Source organism: Cupressus sempervirens, chromosome 10, assembly GCF_028749045.1.
Source record: "Cupressus sempervirens isolate cs-2001-9-10 chromosome 10, ASM2874904v1, whole genome shotgun sequence".
NCBI classification, from domain to species: Eukaryota; Viridiplantae; Streptophyta; class Pinopsida; order Cupressales; family Cupressaceae; genus Cupressus; species Cupressus sempervirens.
Window position 1 is genome coordinate 641,981,346 of NC_143127.1, and position 19,632 is coordinate 642,000,977.

Here is a 19,632-nt window from a genome sequence, read left to right on the forward strand (position 1 = left end):
TGTGTCCTATCATAGTTAATGTGTTCTAAGGGATCCTAATAAGCCCTAAGATGTCCTAGGACCACTAAGAACCCATTATGACCCTTGATGATATATTAAAACCACTTAAGAACTATTATAATGCCTTTGGACATTAGGACCCAGTAGGACTCCCTAAGTCCTATTAACACACATATGAATCAGAGTACCTAGAAATGTATCATAAGGAGTCCTTATGTGTTGTATGTTAACATAAGACTAATTATTACATACTAAGACATATTAAGACCTATTAGAACCTATAGCACATATTAGGACCAAGTAAGACTCTCTAGGTCCCCTTAATACAAATATGGATCTAAGTACCTAGAAATGTATCATAAGGGGCTCTTATGTGTTGTTTGGTAATGTAAGACTTATTATTACCTAATAAGACCTATTATATCCTAATAATACATATTAAGACTTATTAGAACCTATAAAAAAATATTATGACCTATTAGGACTCCTATGTCCCCTTACGAGACACATGTATGGATAACATACCTAAAATTAATCTAAAATTAGGACCTAAAGTACTAATCCTAATTGACATAATTTTAACTATTTATAGAGCATTAGTACTAATATCAAAAATATTATTGGATAAATATCACATCAAATTGAGGTCATTTTAATGTGTCCTAATTGGTCCTAATATATTCTAAGGTTTTGTAATGGGTCCTAGGGCCACTTACAATCTATTATGACCCCTTATGATACATTAGAATCATTGACATCCCATTTGTATGTCCTATTATAGTTAATGTGTTCTAAGGGATCCTAATAGGCCTTAAGATGTATTAGGACAACTAAAACCCATTATGACCCTTCATGATATATTAAGATCATAGTTTAAAATTCAAGAGGAAACATTAGGATTGATTACAACCACTTAGGAACTATTATAATGCCTTTGGACATAGTACTGTATCGTATGATGGTGAATGTGTTCAAAGGGGTTATAATTGGTTCTTATGAGTCCTAATGGCCCCCAATGGATTATAAGGGTTCTTAATAAGTCCTAAAAAGTCATGGGATCACTTAAAACACATTAGGACCTATTAGGACATATTATAGCCCATTAGTGTGTCTTAAATGTCCCTTAAATAATGGATTTTAATATGTTTTAAATGGTCATAATGTGCACCATAAACAATATTAATGGGGTTTCAAACCACATAGGACCAATCGTGATCCATTGTGAGATATTAGGACCACTTAGGACATGTTACTATGTCTTGCAATGGTTAATGTGTTATAAGAGGTTTTAATGGGGTCTAATGGGTCCAAATGTGTGCGAGTGGATTCTAATATGTCCTAATGAGACCTAATGTTTACTAATGGGTCCAAAAAATCCCTAATGTCCCTTTAGAACATATGACTAATATGACTATAAAGACTCATAATGGGTCATAATGGTTCTTAGGAGGTTGTAATTAGTCTCAAGGATTCCTAGAACCACTTAGGACCCACTAAAACGCCTTAGGAAAAAATAGGATTGAATAGGACACATTACAACCCTAAAGTGTATCCTATGATGATTAATGTGTTCTAAGGGTTCATAAAGTGTGTTAATGGTATGAATGGGTTCCAAAGAGTCATAATGGGTCCTAAGGTTTCTTATGATCACATATGACCCATCAAAACCTCTTGGATATGTTAGAATGTACTAGGACACATTAGAAAAGATTACTTTTAGGACTACAATAACTAATGTGTTGTAAGGGGTCCTAAGAGGTGCTAATTTGTCCTAAGGTATCGTAATGGGACCCCTTTCTGATAAATTACAAGCACTTATAACCCTCACCATACCCCTCCCTCCCTCTCTCTCCCTCTCTTCCTCCTTCCCTCCTCCTCACTTAATATGGTTAACATGGTTAAACATACATGTCAATTATCAACATAACAATAGCATATAATCAATACAATGAGTAATGATCTTTAAATTATCATGTACAAGTGAAAGGTTATTAATTACAATCAATAGTAATTTGAAACTTCAAAGAAACATTAATTTAAACATGCTTGAATGTAAAAGTAATGGAAAAAAATAGGAGACCATTACTTAAATTGACAATTAATTTATAATATCAAGTGCACACCTTTAATTTTCAAATAGAAGTAAATTTTTGTTTTTAAATTTGTTTGTACAACATATTTCACAATATATGTAAGACAATGTCAATGATAAATATATAGAAGCACAAACTCAAAATATAAAATTGGTTCAACACATCTCTTCAAATGAGGTCCTGTAAAATAAAATTGTAAAACAAAAACACATGTTAATAAACACATAAATTAATATGAGGTAGTTGAACTATGTAAATATATGTGTAATTTGTATGTACTTAGTATGTGGAATTGCACAAGATGTTGATGCTCGATCCACTTTAACACTTAAATTTGCATAAATTGTAATTGAGACTTGAATAAGAGGAATATATATAAGTACATATATAAAAATACATACATGTAATTAAATTATATAAGTACATATATAAAAATGACACAATAAAGAAAAAACTTACATGTGTTTGATTTAAATGTAGTCATCCCATTGGACCATCTGAATCCCCTCTCTTTTGCAATGCATCTATTATTGTGCTCGTCCATTGAAATTGTCCATAATACCTTATTGGTGAGTCTCCCTTTGTATCTTTCTAATTTGATATTTGTTGCCACAACCAAATGAGAATAATGTAAAATCTTATTTTTGGATTGGTAGTCTTCAAATATTGGTAAACCATTTATTCTTGTTAGGTATCTACATAGCCAGGTGCCACCTACAACAACAGACCCAATTAGATACTCAAAACCATCATCATCTACTTGATGACATATCAATTATGTTCATCATTATTACTAGGTGCAATAACAACATAAACATGTCCTACAAGATAAGATAAAGTATAGAAACAACTTTAATCACATGAGTAGATATGTAAATTATATAAATTGAAGCATGAGATTACAACAAAATCTAATTAAATTGTGCATACAAGGCTCTATGAGGTCTGAAATATGATCATAGTCTTCTGATGCAAAAGTAACATTATAGCCTTCATGTACTATATCATCTTGAAACTGCATGTCAGTAGGTGCTAATATTTTTGTTGCCAATCTTCAACCCATTTTGTATTCTTGCATTCTTCCCATTCACTTGCAACACAAAATTGACAAAAAAAAACAAGCTCCCTAGTCCATACAGTCCAAGTGTTAGAATCTAAACTCCTAAATGAATGTCATTTAGTTGATCCACTAATTTTATCATAGTCATATCTTGAAAGGATATTCTTTTCTTCAACTAGGTAGAAGAAATGTTTGATTTTAGAGTTTTGTCTTGATCCCATGTATAAATATTTGTTACACCATTCAACAATCTCATGTGCATTTTTGAATTTAAATTTTTCCTCAAATTTTAGTTGCTCTCTACTAAGGGCTCTCTTCATGCATGCACCAACACCATCATGTTCTCCTTTACCATGCCTAGCCTCAAAAAAACTCCACACATGTCAGATGTTAGTTTGCCCATGTGTCCTACTTAACCAATAGAACATTTTAATATTATTGAATTTTCCTATACAATTATCTGACCATATCCAATGTTGTGTCATTTGAATTTGTCTCTCTTTTAAATTATCATAAAAGACCTAGAAACAATATTGGACAAACTCATACGAATGGAGTTTATTATCACTCATATAAAAATGGTACTCTCTCAATATTTTTTTATCCTCCTTTGTACTATCAAGTGCATGCCTATAAACTATATGAACATAAATTGTTACTTGCACTAAATTGTAATATTGTGGTTATACCTCTTCTTGTAGTGCAAGTGTGTAGTTCTCTACAAAGTCAATAACTAATAGTCGAGTACCAATTGAAAATGTATTCTTACATATGCAAAATTGTCCATCAAGCCATCTAGCATATTGAGAGTGTTTAACATATTTCGGTATGATCACACTCTTAAACTCATCCATAAATGCATGAAAACTAACTTCATCTGTAACTAGATCACACCTTCTTCCAATCTTCCCATCCTTCAATGGATATTCAATAGTTTTGAATCTTTTTACCTCAACTAATTTTTGTCCAAAAGTAGTCAAAGCATTTTCATGCAAACATTCATCTAATAAAGAAAGATTTCCGCACATATCACATGTACCAAAAATACATGCATTGAAAAGAAAGTATTGATTATTAGGTGGCTTATAAAATAAACCTGATATGAACTCCTTTATAGTTTGAGGTGGTATTTTTATACCACATTCCTTCAACATTTATTTACTATGCATGGTACCATGTATAGATCAAAATACATCATAATGGTAATGAAATTGAATATGAGTTTTATAACAACATGTGATTCTTTCCTTGTTAATCCTTACATACCATGGTTTACACTTTTCAAAAGATCTTTAACTAATGGTAATATTTAATACCTTACCATCTACAAGTTTTCTAAACAATTCAGTTTGAGTCATGTCCAAAAGGTGTTTAGGATGTGGATCATGTATTTTTGATACAATTCTCAATTTAAGTCTCTTGAATTAGGTGATACTCTTTTATTATCATGCCAAAAAATTTCAATCAAACTTTTGACTTCATTAGTAAGTTTCATATCATCGGGAGTCTACCACTAGAAGTCCATAAAATATTTGTTGGATCACATTCAAAGTTAACCCTTCTCTTTATAGCTCTTTCTAAAGTCTTACAATTCACATTAAGATATCCACTTATGTTGCTAATCAATCTTTTGTTAGATGTTGATTTGTTAACTAAAGCTATTGTTATTGTTCGTCGTGTTGCATTCTTATCTTTAGACCAACTTCTCTTTCTGATAACATCAAAAGCACTAGCAACAATGGATACAACTTGTTTTAAAGACTCATTTTTATTCTTGGGTTTTGCATACTTTCCCAACCTTCTCATTACTTTTTGCATTTTAGACATTTTAATTAGTTGCAACATCAACTAACATTGAAACCCAAATTTTTTATTATAAAAAAAATGTCTATACAATCTACTAGCATGTGTCCTAATTTGTCTCCATGAAACCAACCCCTGAAGATTATGTAGCACATTATTAGGAATATAAAAATTATGTTCAAACACTTTACTATTATTTTGACATGTTTGTTTAGTAGTTGGTGTTTCTATGTCTACATTCATGCAATTTTTATTTTCAATTGACATTTCATTTTCACTATTATTTGGGATTTGAATCTCATTTTCAATTTTTCTTGGTATTTCTTTCGAGGCATGCATTTCAATCGGAGTTTTTTATGCATGATCATTTGACAATTTATTCTCATGAAGATAATCTAAATCATTTAAATTGTAACCTACTTCTAAAAAATCACCAATTTCATCATGAGAGAAAATTTGGGGGTTTGGAGACACATCTATATTAAATGCATGATTAGAAAGTGCTCCTGAATTTTCTTGTATTGGGTTCTCTTCTTTGACATCTTCATCCATCGTGGTATCCGCAATGTCTTTCTCCTTTGAAACATTGTTCAAGTCTCTAATTCTTTGTCTTCTCTCTCGTTGACATCATGCTTAATTCTCGTTATTTGCTACAATCTCCTCATCTGTCAGAACTTTTATTTTCTTCTTTCTTCATTGTTTTGATCCCATGTTTGCACCAATTTTGAATTTGAATTAGTAGCTTGAAAATTGTATAAGAAGACAAGAAAATAGAATAACTATGATAGAATTCGTTCTTGCATATCAAAACTATTATTCAATCATTTCAATCATTGAAAGTCGATCTGTGGGGCAGCTTTTGGGGCTCAGAGGTACATAAGAAACGAGTACCTGATTGTTTAAAAATCAAATTGGGTACCTAATTTTTGAATAATTGGGTACCCAATTCTTACAATGGTTGAACTGTTATTGGGCACCCGATTTTTGAATTACAAATCGGGTGCTCAATTCTTGAGACATGAGCAGGAATTTGGTATGGCACACAAATTTTGCATGGGGTTTTTCCTTGGGGAAAGGCATGCCATAGGCTTGGTCCCACAAAGCCATGCCTTTATGATCCATTTTTTTCTAAGGCATTTAATCGACAATTTTTGGGATTGTCATAATTTTTTTATAGTCTTCCCCATTGAATTTTTTGATGAAACAAAAGCCCACTGTAGGTCTTACTGTTCTAATTCCAAAAATGTAAATTTTATAGAGTTATTAGTTTATTTGCTATTTTTCCATTATTTATTAATCAAAACTATCTCTTAAACATTAAAAAGCTACATTCACTAAAATTTTAATAACTTTTTTATTTTATAATTTTTCTTAAATTAATTTATTTATTATCAATATATATACAATTCTTTTGAGGTTAAAAAAAATTTGAAAAAAGTGAGATTTTGATCAAATTATGTGGTTCGTACATGAGAGGTTTTTAAATTGACCTTTATAGCCAATTAATAATTTTTAAAAAAAAAATATTCAATAAAAAATTAAGAGAAAATATTTTCATCAATCTTAGGTGTATTAGGTAACTCCCTTTAAAGGGATTTGCAAAAATTCATTTATTTGTGTCAAATTATGGTGTTCATACACAAGCGTGGTATGGTCCTAAAATAGGCATTTTGAAAAAGTGCTTTTTAAAGATCCATACCAAAAAAATAATCTATCATATGGGTACACAAATAAATTAGATATTCAAAAAATAGATTCCAAATGCTAAAAAAATTATTTTTGAAGTTTTTTTATATTTAATATCTAAATGCCTCAAATTTTGACATCAATTGACAAAAAAATTCAAAAACAGGAAAAACACTTCCACTTTTTGGCCAAAAGTGAGACCCAACTTCTTGCACTAACCCCCTAATAATAATTTTCTAAGTCCTCTAATCAAGGTGACATTCTAACAAAATAATTTAAAGTCCTCTAAAAAGGCCACTACTAATAGGGTGATTAAATCTGTTAACAAGTCACACCTAACAATGCGTTTTGTAACCTTTAACAGTGTTGGCTCTTAACGGAGCTCAATTTAGAAGAGTGAGAAGTGGTAGCATGTTACTTGGTTATTTTTCCCAAAATGAGTTCCCACATTAAATCATGGTGTCATAAGTGTGTGAATGTTATATGTGTGATACATGTTATTTATTGTTATTCTTTTACTAGTGGTTGGCATATACTAAGTAGAGAGTTAAGTATTGAATACTATATTAAGTTGTTGATGAGTTTCTATATGGACCAAGTGATTTAATGACATTGTTTGAGTTGTTAGGTGTTAGTGAAATTTGAATTGGTACATCTGGACCTAAGGATAATTGATTCACCCCTCCTCTCATTTATTCTAAATATTCTAACAATTAGTCTTAGATCTTTTGTTGCTTGTAAGTAAAGTTTATAGAACCTAAGATAAAGATCAAGATGTACAAGAGCAAGGTACCTAAGTTGAACAAGAAGAACTTCCTAGCATGCAAAACAATTATTGATCTCATTTTGGTTTTGAAATATGAGTGACAATACACTTAATTCATTACTTAACAATTCTTAGTGCATGCCGAGTAAGTAGTGTATGTCGCGCATAAGTTTTCAACTAATGCATGTCGAGCAAGATATATAGTATGTGCTAAGTATTAATATGTGTCGGGTAGATAGTTAGTGCCAAGTCACTCCAGTGTGAGCAAGTTAATACATGTTGATTCATTCAGAGACTATGTTACAGTATTGAAGATATAGTGGATGTCGAGCATTAGAGGCTTCAAGTGTTGAGTAAATAGTTTTGGATGTAGTTGTTTTTAATTGCACAAACTCCTATGTGAACCATTTTTGAGCTAACTTAAGGATTTTTTTTCAATTCTAGATGATAAGAATTAATCTATATTGAGAATCCCTATGCAATGCATGCAACCAATCAAATTGAGGGATGAATTAACCAACAAAATGGGTGAATCACAATCGTTGATTCCTACCTAAACTGAGGTAACCTAAGTATTCTTAAGGAAGGAAAACCCTAAAGGGTTTAATGAGTGAAGAGAGAATTTTGCATGCATAGATAGAGAATTCATGGTGATTAAGGAGTTGTGATTGAGATATGAATTACAAAATTAGTTAGAGAGAACAAAGGAAAGCAGAGAGAGGACATAAGTGATACATCTTATCAGAGAGGATCAAGTATACATCAGGAAAGAGGTAATTTGATATCTAGTAGCACTAGTACATTTTGACTCATTTTTGGACAAAAATTAGTCAAATTTTTTACCAATGTTGATCAAATTTTTGACCAATTATTGTGTCGCTATTTTTATCGTCAAAATTTTGACCAAGGCTTGTATGTATCAGAATTTCAAACAAGCACTAGGTCAAAAAAGGCTTCTATTGGTGTGAGAACCATTGGTCAAAATTTCAACCAATCTTGGCCAAAATGTCCACCAAACATTGGTTGAAAGTTCAACCAATGCTAGCCCTTCATTGACCAGCACACCAAACCCACAACCAATGAATTGGTCAAAATTTTGACCAATGTTGGCCCTTCATCAAATAGCATGCCAAACCCATGAACAATGCATTAGTCAAAAATTTGACCAAACTTTGGTGGAAACATCAACCAAGATTGGTCAAAATTTTGACCAAGATAATTTTTTTTTTTTTAAATAGTGGAAGATAACTATCCAAAGTAATCACTGGCAGTAGCTTGGTAAGTGATTAGTTTGGATATTTATCTTCAGGTCTTTGGTGGGTCTATCACCACCTTGATATGATATTTCATAGACCTACATTTATGGCACTACAAGTGGCTACAAATGGATGAGTTTCTCTAATATTGTCTGCATATATGAGTCCAAATGTGATTGTACCTTGATCATTTCCCTCTCATACCCTTGAAAATCAAGCCACTTCAACCAGGGAATATAATCCCCAATATTAACATACCCATGATATACACAAAAGACTCCTCAATCACCTTGAAAATAAACTCCTCCAAGACCCTCAATTCCTCTCCAAAATAATTCTCATTAATGATCATAGAAATGAGCATCCTAAAGTTCAAGAAGGAGAAGAACATCTTCATGTTAACACTATTCTATAGCTAAGCCTGCTAAAAAAAAGAAGTGACTCCTTTGTAAAGTTGTTGGGATCTCTTGGGAGTAGAGGATTGGATTCTCTTGGGAAAGAGAAGCTGAAGAACATAAATCCTTTGAGCAATTCTCTAGAAGGGGTCATACATAGCCCAAGCAACCATTGAATAATTGTACCCCAAATGCTTTTCTTGTGAAAGCTGAGGATTTGATCCCAAAGCCTTATCATTCACTATGAAACTCTCTCTCACTAAATTTGTAGAGTTTATTATCAAAATAAGGCAACTGCCAAATTTGACATGCATAACTAGCCCATATCTTTTAGTAAGAGAAGCTAAGATTTGGTGAATTGGCTTTTAGTGTCAAGAAGAATATGAAAGTGCCCAGTTAGAGGAAGACCACTTGGGCTTGGAGGGAGATGGTTCTTGTTATTAGAACTTGCAAGGCTTTTAAATAGAAAAAGAGCAACATAAATTGTAGCAACTCCTACCACAATAAGAGGGCTAAATGTTGTTGGAGAATGTGTGTATCAAAAATTTGAAATGTAGAGATAAAAATATGTGATGTAGGTAATGGCATACAATATCTTGGGAACAAGGGCCATTGTCAATAAATTTAAATAAATAGATTACCTCTAAGATAAGCCTCTAATAAGTGATATTGCCCCTTTGTCCCTAGCATTCAATCATTGAAGGACACCTCTTAGCATGTCAGAGCATTCTTTAGCTCTGCATTACTAGTCAGATTCATATGGAAAGAGACTTCAATAAAGAAATATCACAATGGAAACTTCAAGACTAAAAACTTTCCATGAGTGTTAGAAACTCAATATAATAGCATCATTTGTTTATATCACAAGGCAATCAACATATAGAAAAGAAAAATCATAAAATAATCATTCAATGGCAACAAAAGTATGAATAATTTATAAAATAACCAACAAATAGGGATACTTTGTATTATCGTCATTACACATTTCCCTCAAAATGGTATTAGATGGTATATATTGTTAGATTGGGGTTGTTGTTGCACCAAAATACTGATCTATCAATGTCTAATACAACCACTCAACTTATAGTACATAGGAGGTAGTTAAGCCCTTGTCACAAATCCTAAGGGGAGCACTAAAAGAATTTCTAACAATCTCCCCCTCAGCATTACCCTAGGGTTTGAGGATTTGAACCTTTGACCAAGTTCTGATACCACTTGTTAGAGTGGGATTTTCATTACACCAAAAGACCAATCTATCAATGTTTGATACAACCACTCAACTTATAGTACATAGGAGGTAGTTAAGCCCTTGTCACAAATCCTAAGGGGAGCGCTAAACAAATTTCTAACATATATGACATAAAAATGCTCAAAACTACCTTTAATTTAGAATTAGCCAAATTTGTAACAAACTCTAACCACACAAAAAGATTCAAAAATCATGGAGTCATGAAGTCATTTGGGCCAAGGGTATCAAAAAATAAACATAATGATATCATATGATAGTTAAATCTAAATCCCAAGAAACCATTAAATTAAAATAGGGGACCTCATTGAATGATTAAGTGGCTTTTTGCATTGACACAAACTTATGTTGTAGACAACACTCCATGATGACAAAAAAAATTTTGTGATTTAGATACTTACATAAAATTGATGGACTGCTATCATCTCCAATCCTTGAATGTGAGATGTCAATACCAATGATTAGTGAAGGTAGTTATGATATAAGAGGTAAATTTTTCCTCTCCTCATCAACCAGTAGTGAATTTTGTCCTAATTGTATAATAAGGATTGTCAATTTATTCTAGTTAATACCAAAGATGCTATTAAGATAGAAAAATATTTTTTTTCTAAAGGAACATCCACCTTTGCATTTATTTTTAATATAACAATGGAAATGTATTCATGTTTACACTTTTTCACATGGTCCATTCTAGTTGATGCCAAAGATGGTATTAAGACAAAAAAATCATTTGCTTCTGAACGAACATCTACCTTTGCATTTATTTTTAATATAACATTGACAATGTATTTAGGTTAACACTTTTTCACATGGTCTACCCAACAACCCTGAGTCCAATTCCCCAAGTCCAATTCCCAAATCTTCTTTACAAAAGCTACATTTGATGCCAAAAATAAATCAATATAGTGTTCAGTGGTAAAAATCTATTTTTCATTTGTTGATTTTAAAAACAATCTAAAATATAGCTAATATGCTAACCTTTCCAAAAATGGGAAACTCTGCTATAAAGTGAATACATGCCACATCAAAGCTCCAAAAGAGGGGAGCTATTCAAAATTAATCCCCAAATCATTGCCTAATGCCCAACCTACATAATGTAATATACATGTCGATTACATAATGTAATATACATGCTGATCTATTTTTTCAGAGTTTCAAAACAAATTATACAAAATACAATCAATTATGACATTTAAAAATATAAATAATAAAATTCAAGGATACATTGTTGAATGTAATTTAAAACATTGAAATTAAAGTATTTTGATTATCTATAAAGTGTAAACCTTTCGAAACATATTATTTTTGTTAAATCTATATTATTTTGATAATCAAAACGTCTAGAAAAAATATATATATATATATATATATATATATATATATATAGCTAAGTTAATCAACATCTAGAAAAACATACACCATCTAATCTAATGATACATCAAAAAATATAAATTTAGAATATTGACAAAACATAAATAGATTTAAGGCTGAAATTAAATAGTACACTCCTATTTTAACTTATATGAATTAATTTCATATAATCTCATTTATTAAGCAATTTTCAGTAAGCTTTACTTTACATGAACAAACTATTTGAATCAAAATCAAATTCAACTGATCTAAAACATCTAAATCTTAGACAAAATCAAAATCAAAACAAAATGTTCAACAAAGTGAGAAGAGGTTGCTTAACTTGCCTAGAAATGTTGCAAACCCCAAAGAAATAGCAAGATACACCAATATTAATGAGAACTACAATTTGAATTGAAAACAATCATAAATAATTCATATAATCAAAATAACTAATTGACTATTAATGCTACAAATGAAAGATTATTGAGAAGACTGATGAATTAACATTCCAAGGCTCACCTTTCTTTGTTGTTTTATGTTTCCATCTTTTAGGTTGACACCATAACCCTACTCTTTATAATGGAGTTGGCCAAGATTCTATAAGACACTTGTTGCTACATGAAGATTAAAAGGTATCAACATTTAAGAGACACATCACAGAGACTTGTGTATAAGTTGCATGCTGTTTGGTACATTGCAGTCATTCATGGGATGTTGAAGAATCCATTGAAAGAGTTGGACAGTTGAGATAATGGAGGTTTGAACTAATTTCTAAAAATAGCAATGAAACCCTCATTAAGGCTAGTGTTTGAAGGTTCATTCATCTCCACAATAGCTAAGTGTCCAAAAGCCAAAAGTTTGGACACTCTTGATAAGGTAAATGTGTAGGAAAGTTAATTTGTCCAATTTCTTTGAGGTTCTTATGAGTTTGTGGGTTGAGTGTGTCTTTAGACCTATTAGCCTAGATTAGGGCCTGCAATTTGAATGCCTTGATGAATAGTTGAAAACCTAAGATTTTGAAATTCAATAGAGCTTAGTATTGGGTATCTAAATCCTCCTTTAGTTTTGGTAGTTGTTTTGAAATATTTTGACTTCTTGCTTAAAAACCCCAAGATAATGCTATAAGGAAAAGCCCTCATTAGGTCAATTTGTTAGGTGTGGTTTTTGGAGCCCACTAAGGTGCATGAAGCCTTAAGAATTTTTGAAATCACTTTTTTTTTGGTAAGTTAAGCACTTGGAAGCATTTATTGTGTGGAGTTTTTGAAATATCCTGGAGGGTGTAAGGGAGTGGAGGTGTTGTGTGGTGAGAGGGTAATTATCTGTGTTTGTGAAGATCTAGGTAGGGACACTACAAAGAGGTGAGTGTACCATGAGAAGAAGTCCAACCACATGATATATAGCCTTGTGAGATTCCTTAGGGACTAATTGTGATACGCTCAGTAAAGCTTGGAAGAAGCCAAGTGGAAAAAGTGTAAGAAGAACAAGTAGAACATTTCTCTACTTGCATCAAATTCTTAAGGATTTTTTAAGATATTAATTTTAAGGGTTTAGTGCACCTATACACCACCAAAGGGGCAAGGGCTATAGAGACACCAAAAATGTCAACCATACCAAGGTGGCATACTTTTTTTTTTCCCCAAAACTTGTCAAAAAGTAATACAAAGAAAATGTTTTCCATGGTTGGATAGCCACTACTCCACCAAAGGATACGAAATAAGGTGATGTGATGGTTGTGGTATGTGGCATGTGTGGGATGTTGCCCTTTATTATTTTCAAAAAGGAGATCCTTTATCACTTATTTTAATTTTTGCCAAGTGTAGGGTATGAGTGATGGTTGTGAGGAGGGAGACATGTAATCAAACTTCTATCTCATCATCCTTAAGTGACAATTATGTTTTCTCAATCACATTTTAGATAAATAATTGATAGGGGCATTCAAATACGATGAAACATTATTCTAATAGATTCCCAATACCATTCAAATTGAGGAGTTAAGCACTTAGAGCACCATTGTAGATTGTACATTGATATTGCAAATTAGGGGCCAAGAAGATCTTTGAAATTATGAACCTTTGCTAGTAAGAATTATATTAAATAAAAAGAAATCTAATATAAAAAGAAGGAGAACTCACCCAAACTATAAAAGAAAATAATATACTGCACCATTACCATGTAAAACCATGAAAGGACTCTCTTTGAGAAGAGATAAACAAGTCACTTATGTTGCCAATAGAGCATATATATTCACATGATCACAATGAGCCAAAAATTCCCTTTGAAATAATGTTGATGTTGTAAGTTTCTTTTTCAAAATAGGAATTTATAAGGGGAAGTAGGAAGAAATTGTCCAATCTTAAGAGGTAACACAACCCAAAGAAATGTTGTAAGAGATGATAATAGTTTAATTATATTATATTTGACCTAGAGAGCTAATGGTAGAAATTCAAGAGTATCCAATAGACCAAAAATACCATCTTGGCCTACTATAGAAATCCATTAGATAGGAAAAACTGGGGAGAGAAGCATCACATGGACTACCTAATTTTTCCAAGAATAGGAGTCCAGAGGACCATAAGGTATGACATTAATACCTCCCAAAAAATAGTGACATTAAGTTCTTATTACTAGGTATTTTTATAATCTATGCATCAAACATAAAATTATCATCATGATAGTAAAATTGAGATTCATCTACATACATAAATATCAATGCCAAAGTAATGTCATGCCATGGAAGTCATGAAAGAAGACCCAAAATCATGACAAACAAGTTGGGGAGTTTAAGTGGAATAGACATAAAAGCTAGAAGCTTTTATGATATGTACAATATAGAGAGTGATAAAACATCTAGGAGGATTCCCTTATGATTATAAGGAATTAGGGATAAATAGATTATTATCAGTCCTTTAGATCAAAACTAATATTTAAGAAAAGGGAGAAATCATTACAAGCTAAAAAGATTAAACTAAATAAATGGCTTAAATAATAAAATTGTTAATTCATTTCTTGAAGCCTTGTAGTTGATAATTAGCTTATGAAAAATGAAAATAAGTTAATCATAGAAGAGCCAACACTTTCAAATGGTCATAACTATGACTTCCACTTTTGTAGTTTGATATAAGAAAGCAAGAGATAATATAAAGGAACTTGAGAAATATACATGAATAACAACTATACAAAACATAAAGTATATACCATTTAAAAGAGAATTCAGCTATCTTTAAAGTATAAAGATTATATTATAATTTATGAGTAAAAAATCCTAATAACATGTGTAGATCATTAACTATTATACTAATTACAACAAGGAAATCAAATTTAGCACAAAAAAAACAAAGATAATAATGTAGACTTCTAAATTTTACAATATTAGCTAAAATATTCTGTTGAAATGATACAAAGAAATAGAACAAGATATATTTAATTTTTTAGCATAAAAGGCCAGAAATAGTCTACGAATAACATAGGCAAGAATTATGAACAAGGTAGTCTGTGAGAGGAATTCCTTGAGATTTAATAGGTTAATTGGTAGGTAATCACCCAAGCAGAAAATTTCCAAAGAAGATGAAGTGTAAACATTAGATACTTTTCACTAAGAAAAGATCTATAATCTTCGTCATTAGACATAGTTTTTAAAAATGTTAACAAATAAACCCAATCCAGGGATTCTTTTCTAATCATTCCCACCAAGACTATTTGTATTCTAGAATTGTTTCTATCCTAGTAACCACTTGATACTCCTTAATCTTCTTGTTTATCTAATTTCATGTCATTTGATCTCCTAGGCCAAAATGTCTGATTGACTACCTAGGCATCTCATAAACACTATTTATATACTTCAGGAACACCATATTTAATAGGGCTCACAAAATGGACACCATAATTAAGCTGAGGGGATTATTCCCTAAATGGATTTTGATGAACCTATCTCATAACAACATCTATCAATAGTTTTGCTAAATACCAACTTTCTTATCACAAGATCAATATATAGGGTTATAGGAAAGGAGTTCATTACAAGTACACATTGATATAAATTTTTGAACAACATTCCCTCAATTTTTGTGGCAATGATTTACTTGATTGAACCTAACAAATCTAGTTTTCTCACACTCTACAAGAGGTTATTCAAATCTAAATACCTAGATAATCAAGAAAAAGTGATGACCAATATACATAATGACCAATAGACTCTCTTTGAGAAGAGACAAACAAGTCACTTATGTTGTGAATATTATGTGTGCCTTCTTTTCATACCAACTTTCTCAATCGTTATTGAAAGTTTGGTACCTGCCAAATGGAAAGAAAACTTGTGATGTTATGATATTGTTGGTTGCCAAAGGTTTATATGAATGTCAACTAAGAATGTTCAGACACTAAGTCAATGTTAAATCACTAACCTGTGAGATCTTGGGAAAATATATTGAACTATTCAAACTCAACTTATTTATTTTTAAGAGTGGCAGAACCCCATAGGAGCTGGGTTTAGACATCCCAATTTCTATTTTTTTCTATTTATCAAGATTAGAAACTAAGGTGAGAATCTCTTTCCATTTTATTCTCTTTAGCAGGTGAAAAAGCTTGTATAGGGCCCTTTCCTATAGGCTTATTCATATGGCTTCCTTTCCTATTATAGTTCAATGAAATTCAAAGAATATGAAATCTTCCCAAGAAGCCTTATGCAGGATTTAACTTCAAGAGTGACGAATTTCATTGATTTGGACAAATAAATATTTAGTTTGAGAGCTCTGGTGTTAAAATATTTTACTTAAAAATTGTTGGTAAAAGATCTAAAATCCTATGAGTTTCTTATGATTACAAAAGACTCTTGAAGTTGTGCCCTCAAGCTTAGAGTGCCCTTCTTTTAAGGATTTAGTCAATCCAAAGGTTCTTTTTGAGAATACAAGAGTTGGGTAAAGGCATTGATCACTTTATAGTTATTTGGTTGGGCCTCAATTTTTTAAATCATAATATTCTCGAAATTGTTACAAGTTCCAATATTAGCTAAGAAACAATTGGTAATAGGAATGATAAAATAGTTTTAATAGTAAATATCTTTATTTGGGGGGTTTTGTGTCATTTATACTGAATGTGGACATATTTTTTTTCTAATTGATGAATGAATTATAAGTGTATAAGTGTGTCATTAGTTCATGAACTTTCAAATTGGTTGAGTATATAAGAAGAAACAAGCTTGGAAACATAAAATTAGCTTCAATCAAGGCTAAAAACAACCAAAAATGGAAATACAAATATGAAGGGTTGGAATGCCACTCATACCTCAAAACCTAAATTCCATAAGCCACTAATGAGCATCTAGGCCTGATGGGAGAGGAAGGAAGGCCTAGCTTGTTGGGTTATAGAAAGGGAATTTCCTTTGATGAATGTCACACACCAGATGCTCCAATAGTGTGTTGAAACAAAATGAAAATGAAAGTAACAAGTAACAAACAAACTTTTCCATTTTGTTATTTGAACCCAATTTGTTCAAAATTTTGACCAACTTGGGCATAAAAACCAAAAAAAAAAGGTATTGAACAACTTTTACCCAAGTTGGTCAAAAATTTAGGTCAAAATTTGAGCTATAATGTACTAGTGTAGAGAGGTGTTAACCAAAGGATCAAGGTCAAAAAATTATAATAAGTGAATCATTAAAATCTCTTAACCGAGTAGTCATAGTAGGATTTTGTAAATCCTTTAATGAGATGCTTACTTGATTGTAAGTTGAAGTCTTTTAACCAAGTACACTCCTAACAAGGTGTTGAGATCCTTTAACAGGGTAAGATCTAACAATCTTTGTAAGCCTTTAATAGGGCATACCTTTCACAAGGCAGATCATAGGTTATGATCAAACATTGTAACCTTCATTAGATGCACTTTACAATTATAGTAGTGAAGATTTGTGGGTGTCATGCCCACCCCAATTTTACCTTATCATTGGAGGGTTTTTGCATAACCAAATATCTTGTGTCATATGTGGATTTTTATTTTTTTTCATGTTATGGACAAATATGCTTAGTTTGGTATTTCAGTATACATGAAAGTTGTGAGATGGATGTATGATTAATGCTTTAATGGTTAAGGTTTTGAAGAACTGATTCACCACCACCCCCCCCCCCCCCCATCGGCCCTAGAGTTTACTCTTTCTATTGTATTTCCAACAATTGGTATCAAATCCTTGTTCTCTATAAAGGAAAGCTTTGTAGCTTTGAGGCAAGATCTTGAAGATGGAGGTCTACAAGTCAGAAAAAGTGATTGAGAACTAGAAGATTGAAATTTGGCTTGCCCTAAATTATTTGAATGAAGCAAGAGATGAGTTGAAGCACTCATTAAAGAGAAGGAAAGAGATAGCTATTGAGGAGAATAACTCACATTACCAAGACAAAGAGACTACTAAATTTTTTGTAGATGGAAACTCAAGCAAATTTGATGCAATAGTTACAGATCTGATGGAAAAGAATGGTGCCCTAACTGAAGAGGTTAGAAATTTTAAGATAGAACAAGAAGTCCAATCAGTATTTCTATGCAAGGTAACTAAGCAAAAAAAGAAGTCTGAGGAAGACAAAGTCATGATTGAAGATGAAAAAAGACTACTGACCAACAGACTAGAAGAGAAGACATCCAAGGTACAAAGTATTGTTAACAAGTAATTAGAAACAATGAATCAAGTGATGATTTCCAATCATGAATTAAATGGTAAGGACATTAATATCACAACCCTAAGATTATAAAATGAACAACTGGAAAATAATCTAAGAAGAGAAAAAGAATTTGCTAAAGGTTTCAATAGACCAAGTGAAGCCATCAAGTACTTTGAGAAATTGATGAGATCTCCTAGATCTAACAATGATACTAAAAGAAACAACAAAGGTAAGAACTAAAAACCTACTTGTCATAATTTTGAAAAAATAGGTCATGTAGAAAATTCTTACAGGAACAACAATGTAAATCAAAACCTTCAAAAAAAATTCATGGGTTACTATCATAAGTGCAACAAGAAAGGACATCAGGCACATGTATGTAGGACCAACAATTCAAGCACACAAAGATTTGAAGGATATTGCCACAATTTTCAGAAGTATGGACATAAAACATATGAATGTAGATCTGATGCCAAGTGGACATCAAACAAGTAGACAAAAGTACAACACAATGGAAAACCCTAAAATTGGGATTACAATATAAGGTATAGTTATCACTATAGTCAAGAGTATGGAAATTTTTTTAGAATTTTATTAGAACACATTTTAGAAGTAATTACATTAGGTGGTTGAGTCAAACTACATTTTTTAGCTACTTGAAGACTAGTCAAATCGGCAGGAACTGTCTAACAAGGTCAAAAGTACCAAGTAGTGAATTCAACAAAGGAAAAGAGAAGGTTGATGTTGAGAAAGTCATGGTATGGATAAACAAGACATGGAAGAAAAAGGAAGATAGTAGCACATCAAGTTTAGATGAGGTCAACTCATCAATGGATCTAATGATCACATCATCGCCAACTAGGCAATCAAAAGGTATGTGGGACTAATATTTTAATAATAAATTTTACATCAATTCCAAGAATCTAAGTCCTAAAAATATTATATATGCATAAATGAAGATGCAATGTATTGGTTAGAACCTAGAAGAAATCTATAAGTTTTGTTAGTTTTCATGTTGTTGTCGAGCATGAAAAGTTTTATAGTTGTTGCCAAGTGAAAATGATATTTTAGTTGATGGTGAGCTATTAAAGGTGATAATATTGGCCAAGCTCATTGTGGTTGCTAAGTGTAGAAGAAATCATGTTTAAGCCAAGTGATTTGAAATTACTTTGATAGTCGAGCTTACAGCTATGCAAGCATTAAGCATTTATTGTCAAGTTTTAAAGGGTCGTATGGTCAATTTTTTACTCATTTGCATTCAATCAAGATCGAAAATATCACAAAGATAATAATGCAAACTAAGGTGAAGGATTCAAGCATTTGTGAACTGGAT